The 13,282-nt window shown below is 55.6% G+C and overlaps 1 protein-coding gene across 2 annotated transcripts in view; it reads right to left on the bottom strand.

The window, feature by feature from the left end:
* Window positions 1-6,233, bottom strand: part of ATOSB (atos homolog B) — a 38,855-nt gene extending 32,622 nt beyond the window's left edge. Inside the window, exons 1-2 of one of the 2 annotated variants that reach the window (XM_085042803.1) lie at window positions 6,088-6,233; window positions 675-771 (exon numbers count right to left, since the gene is read on the bottom strand). The gene's annotated coding sequence lies outside the window, so the exon portion shown is untranslated. The remainder of the gene's footprint in view (window positions 1-674; window positions 772-6,087) is intronic. The other variant, XM_085042805.1, reaches the window with a different exon arrangement.
* Window positions 6,234-13,282: the final 7,049 nt, after the last annotated feature.

The raw sequence follows: 13,282 nt of genomic DNA, 5'->3' as shown, positions 1-13,282 counted from the left end.
CTGTGCAGGTGGGGCAAGCACTGCTGGATTCTAGGCAGGCATAGAAGCATCCAGGAACAGGGCAAGAAGCCCAAAGCCATCTCAGGCTGCTCCAGGCTGGTTACCTTGGAGGAGGTAATATTTCTTACCAGTGTCAATACAAAGACTACTGGTCCTCCTGAGACACTTCATTGTCACTCTGAGCCTCATACACCAAGGCCAAGCAACAAAATCCTGGGCAAAAAAACCCAAATGCTTCTAATAGAGAACACGATTATGTCTGCCACAAGCTCTGGATAAAATCTCAGCTGGGTTCAGGTAAAGGACAGCAGGGACCTGCAGCTGGAAAATGTTCCCATTCAATCCTGCTGGCATGCAGAAGGACGAGCATGGCAAACAGCACAGACTTCAAATTCCCAAGAGTTTGAAACACACTACCCTTGAGCAGCTGACAACTGTGTGCAGGGTTCAACACTCTTAGCAGCACTGGTTGCGCACATCCAGGTTCCCTTTGCCACACTGACAGGCAGGAGCCCTCCCACCCAAAAAGCCCTGGCTGTGGGAGAGCCTCACCTGGGTGACTCCTGCTCTACAGAAGTATTCCTGTGAGCCAAGAGAAGAAGAGCGTGGGATTCCCTCTTTTCACACAGCTCAGATAAGGGAAGGGAAATCAGTGATGGTTAAATGTTGCTAACCTGGGTGTAGTGCTGAAGCAGACAGGGAAGGCAGCTCTCAGCTGTCAGCACTCCCAGTGTGGCCTTGGGGTTACTTGTTCCGGCTGTCTTGGGTCACCTGGAAAGACAAGTCCACAGGCACAGGTTCAGCTTGGAACACTGTCTGGGCAGTAATTGCTCATCCAAGCCAAGTGAGTTAGTGGCCCATGCACAGAAGTGAGCGATCCCAAGCAACTCACCAGCTCAAAGATCCCACCACACCTTTTAGCAGTGCTGAGGCTGCCCCTCCAGCCGCAGTCCTGACTCCCTCCTGGGTTCCAGGTACTCCCCCAGTTCCCTGCCTGACTCTGGGTGGGCGCACAGTTGGTTCTCCAGAGAGGGTTGCTAAGGTCATAGTCATAATCTCCCTTCCCTGATTTCAGTGGGAAATAAAGGCCTTTCTGTGCCTTTGGCTTTGTTCTTGTCCACCCACGCAGCTGTAGGTTTCTCCACCACACAGGCTTTGCTGGTACTCGAGTGGGTGCGCTGGCATATGGTTTATCTGCAAGAACAGGCACTGGCTGTGGTCCTCACAGGCCACCTGCTAAGCCACCCCATGGAGACACAGAGCCAGAGCAGGGAGGGACAAACTCCACTGCTGGAGAGACACCCCTCCCAACAACCCAAACAGACCAAGACAAATCCAACGCCGCAGCGTTTCCCAGGCTACAGGGAAGGGAGAAAACGACAATTGCTTAATAGAAATCTCCGAGAGGCCTGCCAACACCATCACAAAGATGTTGTTTAAGTCTCCTCCCCAGGCTCCCAGTGCTTTAATTACAGACCACTGGAGATCACACTTTGTGGGGGCTAGGTCCTCGTGCCTAGCAGGTCCTGAAAAAGAGGATGGTATCAGCCTCCCCAAGATCAGGTCTGACCTTCCTCTGGCCTCAGACATGATGAGCAAAAGCTGCTGTGGGGCAGTCCCTGCTCCCCAGCCTGCCCAACCACCCTGCAGCACCACCCCAGCACAGCCCAGCTGTGACCAGAGCCATTGTGCTAGTGAGCAGAGCACTGCAGGTAGACAGGCTGCCAGTCCCCCGAAAGCACAGCCTTCACACCATCATGCAGGGAGGCATGGCCACACTACCCTGCTGGGGCACCAGCCCTTAAAACAGTCCTGAGGGAACCCAGAAAGTTTGTGCTTCATGTCATCTGCACTGGCATCCCAGGAGAAATCCTGTCTGGAAGATGTATTAGCTAGGCACAAGCACTATCTTTTTGGAGAGCTTATAAGCAGAACAAGCCCCACTAAATGCAGCATGTGTATTTGTAAATATACATATATTTAAAACCCTCCACCAATTGCCTGCTCTAGCACACTGCCTTTCAGAGAAGGAACAAAAGGCTCTAAGCCTGAGCAGTGACAAGAATTGCTTTGGACATGGCTGAAGTACTGCCACCCACATACTGCTGCAGCACAGGAAGCGATGGCAATGTATCTGACAGGGATGGGTTGAAAACACTCCCCAGGAAGAATGCAATTACCCCAAGTGGACCAAGGCCAGGAGACCTGGATTACCACCTCAGCTCTTGCATAAAGGGCTTTGCATCTTTATTCACTTCCAACAAGAAGAATCACAGGGTTGACATCAGCCCTGGCCCGGGAAATGGATTCGTTACTAAAAAGCACTTCCAGCTGAATCACTAACTTCCCCTTTTGCAGCACACAGGACTCCTTTGAAGGTTTCCCATCCAAGTATTGTTCTACCATCCTGCTGCTTAGCTGGGGGGTTGTCCAGGCCACAGGCAAGTATGACTGCAAACCACTAGCCAGTCCTGAAAAAGCTCTCTGAAATGCAGAGCATGTGAGCCCAGCTGCTCTCGATTCAGGAATCACAACCAGCTGAAGATGCAGATAGAAACAGGGGAAAAACATGTTAATTGGCAGCTGGGCATACACAGGCCAAGGAAGGGAGACTGTAAAAGAGAGGGGCAAAGCCAAAAGGAGGATGAACAGTGACACTTCCCTGTCAAAGAAAGTAATCTTTAAAGCAGGCCTCAAACTTTGTGAGACCGAGTTCTCTGGAGGTTGTATTCACCTGGCTCACTAGCTGAAGAGCAAAAGCAAAATCAAAAAGCCAAGGAACTGAGCTGGTCAGAAAACAGACTGCAGGGAGCAGAGGTGTCAGGTGCTGCAGACAGAAGAAAGGATCAGAAACATGGTAACATGGCATTACCAGGACACAGGGACCCACTCAGCTCCCTGGAGGAAGGGGGTCCCTGGGAATGATGTGACATGGAGAGATATCAGGCAAAATCCTCTCACAGAAGACTCTCACAAAGAAACCTGCAACAATCTCACTATGTAACCTGCAACAAACCATCTGCCCACATACAAATGTCTCCTTCCAGGATTTCTCTCATGCTGCCCTCCACACCTGTCCTGTTTCAAAACAAACTCATTAATTCCTCCAGCTACCAAAGCCTCTGATAATTTGATTACAGTTCCATTGACAGCGTGCTGAGGACACCACTTTTCTAACCATATGGCTTCACTTTCTCCTTTCACGTCTGTGGTCACATACCTACCAACAACAGGTTTTCTTGTTGTGCATCAGAAGTGTCCTGGCCCCCAGGCATGGCGCATTTCCACACAGCACACGAAGGTGCCAACCAGATCTAGCAGAGGACAAATATGGGCAGGCCCAGAGCAGTAAGAACACGTAAAGGACTTGGGAAGAGCCAAGAGTCATTGACTTTGAAGAGTCAGATCAATAACTATCCCTTTGAATAACCCTCAGACTCAGAGACCAAAGCCTGTATCTCTGGCCTCTGGTACTCAGCACAGTCATGCAGAAATATGCCAGGGAAAGCAGCTGGTAGCAGACAGCAAGGAGGAAGACCAGGGCAAAGATATACTTCTCTGCCCTCAGAGGTCTCTTGAACTCAGGGAGGGAACTTCCTCCTCCTCCTGCTCTGCATGCTCAGAAGACCTGAAACAGCCAAGGGAAGAGGGGCAGAGAGAGCTCAGCACCACCAGCCAAGGCTGGGGCCTTCATCAGATTTGGAGTAAGCCACCAGGAGTGAAAGAGCAACCCTACCAGTAAATTTTAAATTATCTACAATTCCCTAAAGGCCACTTCTGGAGAGGGCAGACATGAAAAATAGAGCATGGAGAGCTGCCATGCACAACTTGCTGCAAAGGCAGGGAAGCAGGAGAGCTCCTCAGCAAGCTGTGCCTTGAATAGCAGAGTTGCAGCAGTCAGTGCAGAGTGACCCCACCAGCTTTCCTTCTTTCAGTGGATAAGAAACCTCTCACATGGCAAACAGAAGCAAGGCGGGTGAGTGGCAGAGCTGAAACAGCGCCAGCACTGCTCCAACTGCAGCTGGGCCTTGGTCCACAAGCCCAGCTCACCAAGGGCCACAACTGGGGTGACAGCAGGGCTCTGCAGTCCCCACACATCCTGACCACCCCTGGGTCCAAGGGAAGGGATGTATCCAGGCCCCACCAGTGTCAGCAGGAGTCCAGCTTTATGGTTAAGTGTTATGGGAGCAGGGGCTGGAGGTCAGGCGAGGGCAAGTGCTGACTCCCTGGCAACAAACACTGTGGCAGCAGTGTCCCTCGGAACCAGCCCTGTCCGAGCCCCTCAGCCCCGCCAGCTCCCACCAGTCCCTGCCCTCAGCACAGGGACTGCATGCTGGGACATGTAGAGTCCCTATCAGGGCCCCGCCACTCACGCCGAGACCCACATCATGGGAATTGCTGCTGTGAAACAAGGCGGTGACGAGGCTTTCCAGGATGACTTCATTCTCCCGGCTCCTCAGCCTAAAGCCCAGCCCTGCCGAAAGTAACTCCAGCACTATCGCATTGGGAGTTTTCTACTGTGTCACCTGCCGGACCTTGCTCACCTCAAGTGTTACCAAGCTTGCCAAGTCGCGGCTTTGTGTCAGGGTTCAAGCCTGCTACACTCTCCACAATTTCCTAACTTCCCGTCTTTGCTGATGCCGATAGACATGATTCAGGGAGAGGACAGGTCTGTAAGCAGATCTCTGCTTGTCTGATGTTTTTAAAAAGGCAAGGAGTGGAAATGACTTCTAAAATACCCTTAGACACAGCACAACATTCCTCTACCATACACTTTCCACAGCAGCTGCAAATTCCACACTCCTTCCTTTGAAAAGAAAACATAAATAAAAGGAGTGTGGAAACCCCGGAGGTGTCTGCCCCTCGTGCTGATGGATCACATTCACGGGTGAGTTGTGAGCAAGCCCACCTCCCCAGCACCCACCACGCAGCCGTTCCCCCTGCCTGGATACCACAGGCCACCTTTCCAAACATGACACCCGGGCTGCCGAGAGAACGCCGCCTGCGTGATTTCTCCACAAAACCCGCAAAGCGCTTGAAAACCTAGCTAGGTCGACAGCTGCTGATTTCGGGTGGGTGATTGTCCCCGGCGGGCCGTTCCGCCCGCGGCTGGCTGTCACCAGAGGGCGGCGGATGCCGGGGTTCACATCCGCCCGGCGCCCACCCCGCAGCCCCGCGCCGGGCTCTGGGAGGGACCCCGGGGCAGGTGCCGCCCGGGCCGCGCCTCCCGCGCCCCCGGGGACCCGGCCCCACCCCCGCGGGCCGTCCCAAGGGACAACAACCCACCGCATCCCGGCTGCCTGCGAGCTGATGCCCGCGGGAGGAGGAAGAGGAGGAGGACGAGGAGGACGAGGAGGAGGCCCCACCATGCGGGCAGAGCTGCGGACAGGCTGTCCCTGCCCATGTCACAGCGCAGAGGACGTGGCCCTGGTGGGCGAGACCAGGGGCAGCGCAGCCTCCCTGAGCTGCCGGGGAGCTGGGAGGCAGGACCGGGGACACCCCGCAGCACAGCCCGCACCCCGCTGCGGTCCCTCCCGCCTCCCCCCACACCTGCCTCTGCCAGCCACAGCCCTCCCGAAGCCACCGCTCCCCCGGGCATCCTCCCCCCGCCCAAGTCGCTCTGCGGTCACACCGCCGCCTGCCCCCGCCGCCCCGGCACCTCCTGCCACAGCCTCCCACAGTGACAGGCCCCTCGCCGGTCCAAGTGCCCCGGCTACAGTTCCCCACCCCGGTCACGACCCCCCAAGCTCACAGACCCCCGTCCTGGTCATGACCCCCCCAGCTCAGAGATCCCCATCTCGGTCACGATCCGCCCCCCCCGACTCATAACCCCCCATCGCGGTTACGGCCTCTCCGGTATTACCCGATCACGGCCCCTCCCGGTCGCACCTCCCCCAGCTCCCGCTCGCCCCTGCGGTCTGGGCCCCCGCTCCCAACGGCCCCCCCGAACCTTCTGGAACCGGGGGATGGTGGCGGGGATGAGGCGCACGAAGCCCCTCGCACGCCGCACGGGCGGCCCGTCCCCACCGAAGCCCGGTCGTGCCCCGCGCCCCCCGGCCCTGCCCACCGCGGCCCCGCCGGACCCACCAGCGCCCCCTCCGCCGCCGCCGCCGCGGCCCCGACTGTGCGCGGCTCCTCCGCTCCTTCCGGGTGCCGCTGAGGACACGCCCCCCGCGCCCGCCTTCCGCGCGCTGATTGGTGCGCTGGGCGGGGCAGGGCGCGGGGCGGGGCGAGCTGTGGGGCCGCGCGGCCAATGGGCAGTGAAGCACCTCGCCGAGACCCCGCCTTCTCCACGCCCCCTCCACGTGCGGGAGTGTGATGACAGCGGGGAAGGGGCGGGCCTAGGCGGAGCGGCTCCTCATTGGCCGGAGGAGGCGGCGGGGCGGGGCCTGGCTCTGCGCGGGGAGGGGCTGCCGCCCCCCGACCCTGAGGGCTGAGCGGCGACCCCCGGCCGGGGCTGGGACATGGCTTGTGGGCACGACGTGTCCCACCCACGGGCACGGCCCCGCGGGCACAGCGCGTTCCACCGCACGGGCACGGCCCCACAGGCACGGTGTCCCACCCCACCGGCACCCCTCATGCCCAACGGCAAGACGTGTCTCACCCCGTAGGTACACCGGCTCCCCGGCGTGTCCCACCCCACGCACACGCCCACGAGCACAGCATGTCCCAGCCCCACAGTCACCCTTCCGCCAGCCCCACGCGTGCGACGTGTGCAGCCCCACAGACACAGCCCTCCCCTGGCCCCATGGGTATGGCTTTCCCCAGGTGAGATTTCCACAGTGTCCCTTGCCCCACGTCCCGAGTGGGCCACCCTGGTGTTCCCCACTCCCCAGGTGGGGAACCCGCAGGCCCGATCTGCCATTTACCCACGCAGCTGGTGCCATCCTGTGCCAGAGCCCACCGTGGGTGGCAGACCCGAAGGGACAGCTGTCCCCCGGGATATAGCTGCTCAGAGATACCAAAGCCGTGGGGCAGCAGAGCTCTGCCACCCACCCATGGGGACCCCGGCAGGACCCACTGCCCCGGGGGGAAGCAGCCCACAGCTCACCAGCCTGACCACGGGCCACTCAGGTCAGGAAAAAGATGCCTTGACTTCATCAATTTTGGGTGAAGCTCAGTAAAGATCAGTCCTCCAACTGACTCACCTCACTCCTCACTGAGCTGCAGCTGCAACGCCACTCTAAAAATAGTGGGGACCAGCACCGTCAAACGATAAATATAACCAAGATCTCGTCTTCTGACTGTGCTAGCCTGCAGTGAGCTGGATGTGAACCTGCAGTGCACCGGCTGCCGAGTCCCTTGCCTTGCTGCTGATCCTGGGGCATTATTTTCGGAGGTGCCGTCATGGATAAAGCTGTGCTGGTGCTGTCTGGGAATAGCCATGAGCAGGGGCAGCAGGACAGACAGTCCTCTGACAGCCGTGCCCTGCACGTGCCTCTGTGCAGGGAGAAATGGCAGCTCAGTGTCCTGCTACGTGGCCATGGAGCAGCTGCCAACACAGGACCTCATCTCTTCCTGGGGCCTCAGATTGTTGCTGTAGGAGACTTCTTGCTAAATAACCCCTGGCTGTCCCCATACTCAGTTTGTGGGCCACTAAAGGGTATTTAATGTAGGGAACATTTTAATTTCTGGGTGTAATGACAGGAACATGTGATCCTCCGGTAGTCCTGGTGGCTTTGGAGCTGCTGCCTCAAACTTCACGTGTACAGGTGCTGGTGTCAGGAAGCTCAGTTCCCCCACATGCCTGCTTGCCCTTCACAGTGTAGGTTTTCTACAGACTTCCAGGGCAAAATTTAGCTTTTCTGCCTTTTGACCCTGTGTGTCATCTCTGCTGCGCTGGCAAGAAGCTCTGGAATTCAACCAGGAAGGCAGAGGAAGCCATGAAAACCAGGGATGGGCTGAAAATTGCTCAGTCCCCATCACACATCTACTTCCTTGAAACAGGCTGCGTTTCCCAATGTGAATTTGCTGAAATGAATTCACAGTTTAAAAATGGTTAATGAATCTTTATGGGCCTGAACAGGAACTCAACTGGAACAACTTCAGTCGAAACTGAACCCACCGTGGAGCTGAATCGAAAATTTTTGCTGGTTCAGCTCCTTGGCTGTGGGGAAATATGGGCTCCTTTGTCCTTGACAAGAATAATGCATTTCTGTTTATTGTGTGAGCAGCGAGGGATTAATAATATCCCACGTTATTTACCTCCTGTTTTTGAGTGCTGAGGGTTTGTGAGTGATGTCCCTGCTGAGCACAGTGTCCCTTAGCAACCTCCTCTGATTTTTGAAACGTTCTCATTCCAGAAGCAGGATTAAGGAGCAGCACATAAATGTCTCTTTTACCAGTCTGATGGGATGAGGGTTCTCCCACTCCTCTTCCCATGGGGCAGAACCTCAACCATGGTGATTTGATGGGAATAGTAACACAGGCTGTGGCGGTTTGGAGAGCATCTGGAAAAACTTCCATAGGTTTGCGTGGACTGGGGATGGAGCAAGTTTACTGCACAAGCTGTACTACTTCTTTGCAGAGGGTAGCCCACCCTAAGCCTTGCCAGGAGTAGACTTCATCTATTCCTTACACACTGTGAGGGCTTGAAAAGGATATCACAAGGGTTGGTGAAGGCAAACGGGGGGATTTAAGCACATTAGGCATGGCTCTGCACCATGGCTGGCCGCCTTCCAGAGGCTCGCCTGCCAGGAGGGCCGGCAGAAGGGTGTTTCCCCAGGAAGATGAGGTGTCCCGAGCAGTGCATGGTGGAATGACGTCCTTCCGTCATGATCCCTTCTGCCTGCAGGGCTTCCCTTTGAAGGGTGCCGTGGTGAGGTGACTGAGTGGTGGTGAGTTCATCCCTGGGTTAGCTCCCTTCTGGAGCTGCCAGCGCTGCCCCAACCTGCCGGCGGCGGGCTTGGGCTGCTCAGCCTGTTTGCCAGGCTGGCTGCTCCCACTGGAAAGGCTGTCAGGTGCCGAGCTCCAGGATGCTGAGGAGCTGACACAAGCAAGGCTCCTGCCCCAGTTTTAATTTAATTTAATGGTTTTCATCATGGAAGAGTGACGTCCCCACGCACACACTCGTTTTGTTGGTGTGGGCAGGTTTCACAATCACAAAAGCAGCTTCGAAAAGTACATGGATCATCTCCCAGAGCTGATGGGGCAGGATGTGCCTCCACAGGGGTGATGCTACCCCTACATCACCTGCATGCTCCCCGTGACAGCAGGCTGTGCCATGCTATGCACACCTGATCCAAGTCCATAGGTAGGTAAAGCAATAAAAGACTCGTGCAGAAATGAGCCTGGAAAGACCTGGAGTCCTGCCAGGGAGAGATTGTAGGGAATTTTAAAAGGACCTTGGAGGAAGCTGGTGGAAATCAGCTGTCACGTTGCTTGGGGGCCCCTGGCCAGTGGTGCCGAGCTAGGTGGGGTGTGGAGCAGTGGCAGGGCTGGACCAGGCACCTTGTGGTGACTCATGGCCTCATCCCAGCTGGCAGAGGAGCTGGAGAAAGCCCAAGGGGCAGGTGTGCTTGAGGAGCATTGGGTGTCACTTCCACTCTTAATAGTGTGCTGCCACAAAAAAAGCTTGGGCTTTTATATCTCTCACAGCCCCAGCCCTTGGCGTGCAGCACAGACTATCTCCTGCAGCACTGCCTCTGGGGTTTTTCATGCTTCTTGTCCTCCTCGTGTTTAGCAACTAGAAGAGACAGAGGCCAAAGCCTGTCCCTCTTTCCCTGAGACTGGCACAAAGAGGGGATGCTCTGTGGTGCCCCGTGGTCCTGTGCTGGAGCCAGGGAATGTCCCCGTGGGAGAGTGAACCAGTGCTGCAGGACCTTTCCCCCACCGGAACCTGTTTCCACAATGTGCTTGGTTTACCTGTTTGACCGAAATGGCTGTAAAACCGGAGATAGGAATCAAACTCGGAGAGCTTCCTGCTGGAGGAGCCCGCCTCTTCTTGGGGGTAGGGGTGGCATTCCCTTTTGGCGCTGTGGGAATCACTTCTGGTGTGACTGAGAGCAGGGCTTGGGATCACAACAGAGCTGAAGTGACTGCAGTACCCTGACTGAGTCCCAGTGCCCACCAAGGCCTCATCGCAAACTGGGCATATCTGATGGAATTCAGAGTCCTTATGGGAAAGGGAGAAGTGAGAGCACTACCTAGGAAAGATGGATCTGATACCACTTTATCAAGTAGTGGTGGTGGGGCCAGGCAGGGCTGCGCTTTTCCTCCCATACCCACGCCACATTCATAGTTCCAGTGTTGTCTCTCTCATTAGCTGTCTCCCAGCACCTTTGTAGAGAAGGGCAGCATCATGACCCCCAGGGGACCATGATGGGCCTTAGGAATTGAGGAACAAAGGCTGGATGATCTGCAGCCTGATGTAGATCAACCCAGTGCCACAGCCACCAGACTTCACTGTTTCTTTGTGTCTGAGACACATATGGGACTTCCCAAAACCAAACAGGGGCCTTGGCTGTGTGCAAAACTCAAGAGGTTCACCCTGGAGCTGCTGGTAGACTGTATTATAAGGGATGAGGCCTGTTGGCAGGAAGAATCCTTCCACAGCAGGAAGAATTTCTGTGCAGTCCAGGGCAGGGATCTCCAGGCCTGGGGATTTAAAGTACATAGCTGTAGCAAATATGATGCTGTGTTGGTTACACCCTCGTCTGAGCAGGAGGTCAGGCTGGGGATGCCCCTGCCTTTCCCTGCTACCCCATACCCAGTGCTGGAGCAACACCTAGGGACCGTGGGTGCCTATTGACCACCCATTTACCCTATTCGGCTCTCCTTTCACTGTTGGAAATGTTGACCTCCAGCTGCTGCCACTTCACCCCTCAGGGTCACCCATTGTCCTGGACAGTTCAACTTCATTTAATGGTCCTCTGCCCTGACCTGCAGCTGGAAGTTAGGGGACGGGCTGTGGATTTAAGGTGGCATCAGGGACGTGCTCTATAAAGGATGCCAGTAATCTGGGCGGCCCCTGGGAAGAGAAGTGCGTGGCCCCACCACTGGATGTGTGAATAGGTCCCTCCCTCGTTCTGTTGTTCACGCCTAAGCCTCTCCCCCTACAGCTTCCCTGCAGAATTGTTTCCTTTCTTTCATGCCTGCCTTGAAAATAAAATACTAAAAAAAGAAAACCTGAAGGAACAGGTAAACTCCGTTTACCCACGCAGATAGCATCGGCTCCAAAGAGCCGGCCGGTGTGGGCTGTGCCAGGTCTGGTGCATGCCAGGGCTGCCGGGCTGGGCGGTGACGCCTCAGCCTTTCTGCTGCCCCCCGACTGCCCCGTCAGCCTTCGCCGGTGCCAAGTGTGCAAACCAGGGCTGATAGCAGAAGGCAAAGGTCCCCTTGGCGTCACCTTGGCGAGGTGGCAGCAGCTGGGGCCACCCAGCAATGCCTCTCAGCGCTGCAGGCTGCACCAGAGCCCGAGGCTGCTCGCTCATTGCCTGCACCTACCTTTTGGAATTTTGGCATTTCTCCTTAGCCATGCTCGGCATTTGAGGCAGAGCCTTTCTGCTGAGCTCTGTGACTTGGAGCATTCCAGGGATCCTGTGCCCCACACAGTGCCAGCGCTCTGGAGTGCTGCACCCTCTCTCCAGCTCCCAGGCAGGTCCCCGAGGATTTGGCTGCTGCACGACAGGGCCGAGATCGGCACAGATATGGGAATTTTGGACCCCGAGGTGTGGGTGAAGATGGTTTCATGGAGGGACAACAAAGCCCCTTGCCTGCTCTGCAGGGAGGTGCTGAGCTCTGTGGACTTCATCTGGGAACTGGGATATTCCAGGATGTATACTGAGGGTATATTCCCATTTATGCCACTGAAAATGTGGGGTGATGGAAGATCTTTGGATTGGCGTATGGAAACTTCCCATGTCACGCTTGGTCAGTGGATGCTGCCTGTTGGCACAAGGTGGCAGCCCAGCCCAGCTTATTTTCGACTGCACCTTTGTGGGGGAAACTTGTCCCTGCCATGACCTGCCAGAGTGGCCCGTGTTCCCCAGATCTGGGGTGTGTGTCCCCCCCATGGGGTGCTGCCCTCACCCTGCCATGGGTCAGAATTACAGGAGGGTCAAGTCTTGCTGTATGGGGCAACCCTGTCTGAGGGCAGCCGAGGGTTGAATTTTGGCTATCTTGGCGCTGCTCTACCTTCCCTCTGTGAGGGGGTGAGGACAGGGGGCATGCTGGTGGGCAACAGTCCTGCAGCTCCTGAACTAGAGAGGGCTTGGAATGAGGCCACACCAGGTTCGTGGTTGCTACCAGAATCTTCTTTCACGGGTTTTCTGAGCAAGAAGGAGCAACGTAAACAAACATGGGGGAAACAAGCCAGCACAGCAGAAAGGAATGATGGGCTCTTCTCTGCCCTCTTGGGAGAGCAGGGACTCTCTGGAGTTTGTGACAACCAGTCCAAGATGGGGGTGTTACAATGCATTAAAAGTGTTCATGGGCTTCTCACTCTGATGTGCTTATGCACCTCCAGTTAAGGGATGGAGAGACCTTTTACAAATTCTTGATGCTGTGGGGAGTCCATTGTTTTGCCACCAGTTCTTACTTCTTGGGAACCACCATATTTCCATATCCTATTGCTTCCCTCTGAATGTGGCAGGTTGGAGGCTGGTTTGTGCCTGAAATTCCCAGTGAATATGTACAATGATACAGCTATGAGGAAGCATGGCAGGTTCCCATTTCTTCCCTCCATCCAGGCTTGTTCTGCAGGTGCATTTTTGTGGGAACAAGAAGAGCTGTGAAGTTCCTGATATGAGATTATTCAGGGGATCTCCTGATGGTGCCTGGCTCAGTTTTGGGGTTTATGCAAGTCCCTGAAGCAGCCAAAGGTGCTGTTTGTGAATGAATTGCTGGACAGACTCTGTTTTGATGTGCATCCTTTCACATTTCTGTTTGCTCATCTGTAATGGGGACACATGAGAATGCTGTTGCTAGACCTTGTTAGAGACCTTGTTAGAGACCCACTCACATTTCCTTTGGGTTTACAGACAAATCTCATGCCAGACCTGTTTACCCCTTGTTTTTGTCATCATCTGGGCCTCGACTACCTAAGGCTGGGAGCTGAGCACCCCCAACCTTTCCTGTCTTTGCAGGGCCCCACTTTCCAGGTGCTGAACTTTTATCTTAAAAAGAATTCTTTTTTTTTTAATAGGAGTTGCCCCCAGCTTCTGTAGAAAACTGTGGCAGAAAGGTGCCTCTCTGAGCATTGATCATCCCTTCTGTGCATCTTAAGATCATCTGCATCTACATTTATAGATGAAACCACATCAGAAGGAGTCCATAGAGCTGA

Source organism: Lichenostomus cassidix, chromosome Z (genome assembly GCF_008360975.1).
Source record: "Lichenostomus cassidix isolate B80296 chromosome Z, HeHo_3.0, whole genome shotgun sequence".
NCBI lineage: Eukaryota > Metazoa > Chordata > Aves > Passeriformes > Meliphagidae > Lichenostomus > Lichenostomus cassidix.
Note: the sequence above shows the minus strand (reverse complement) of the source record. Positions and strands in the feature narration are given on the sequence as shown.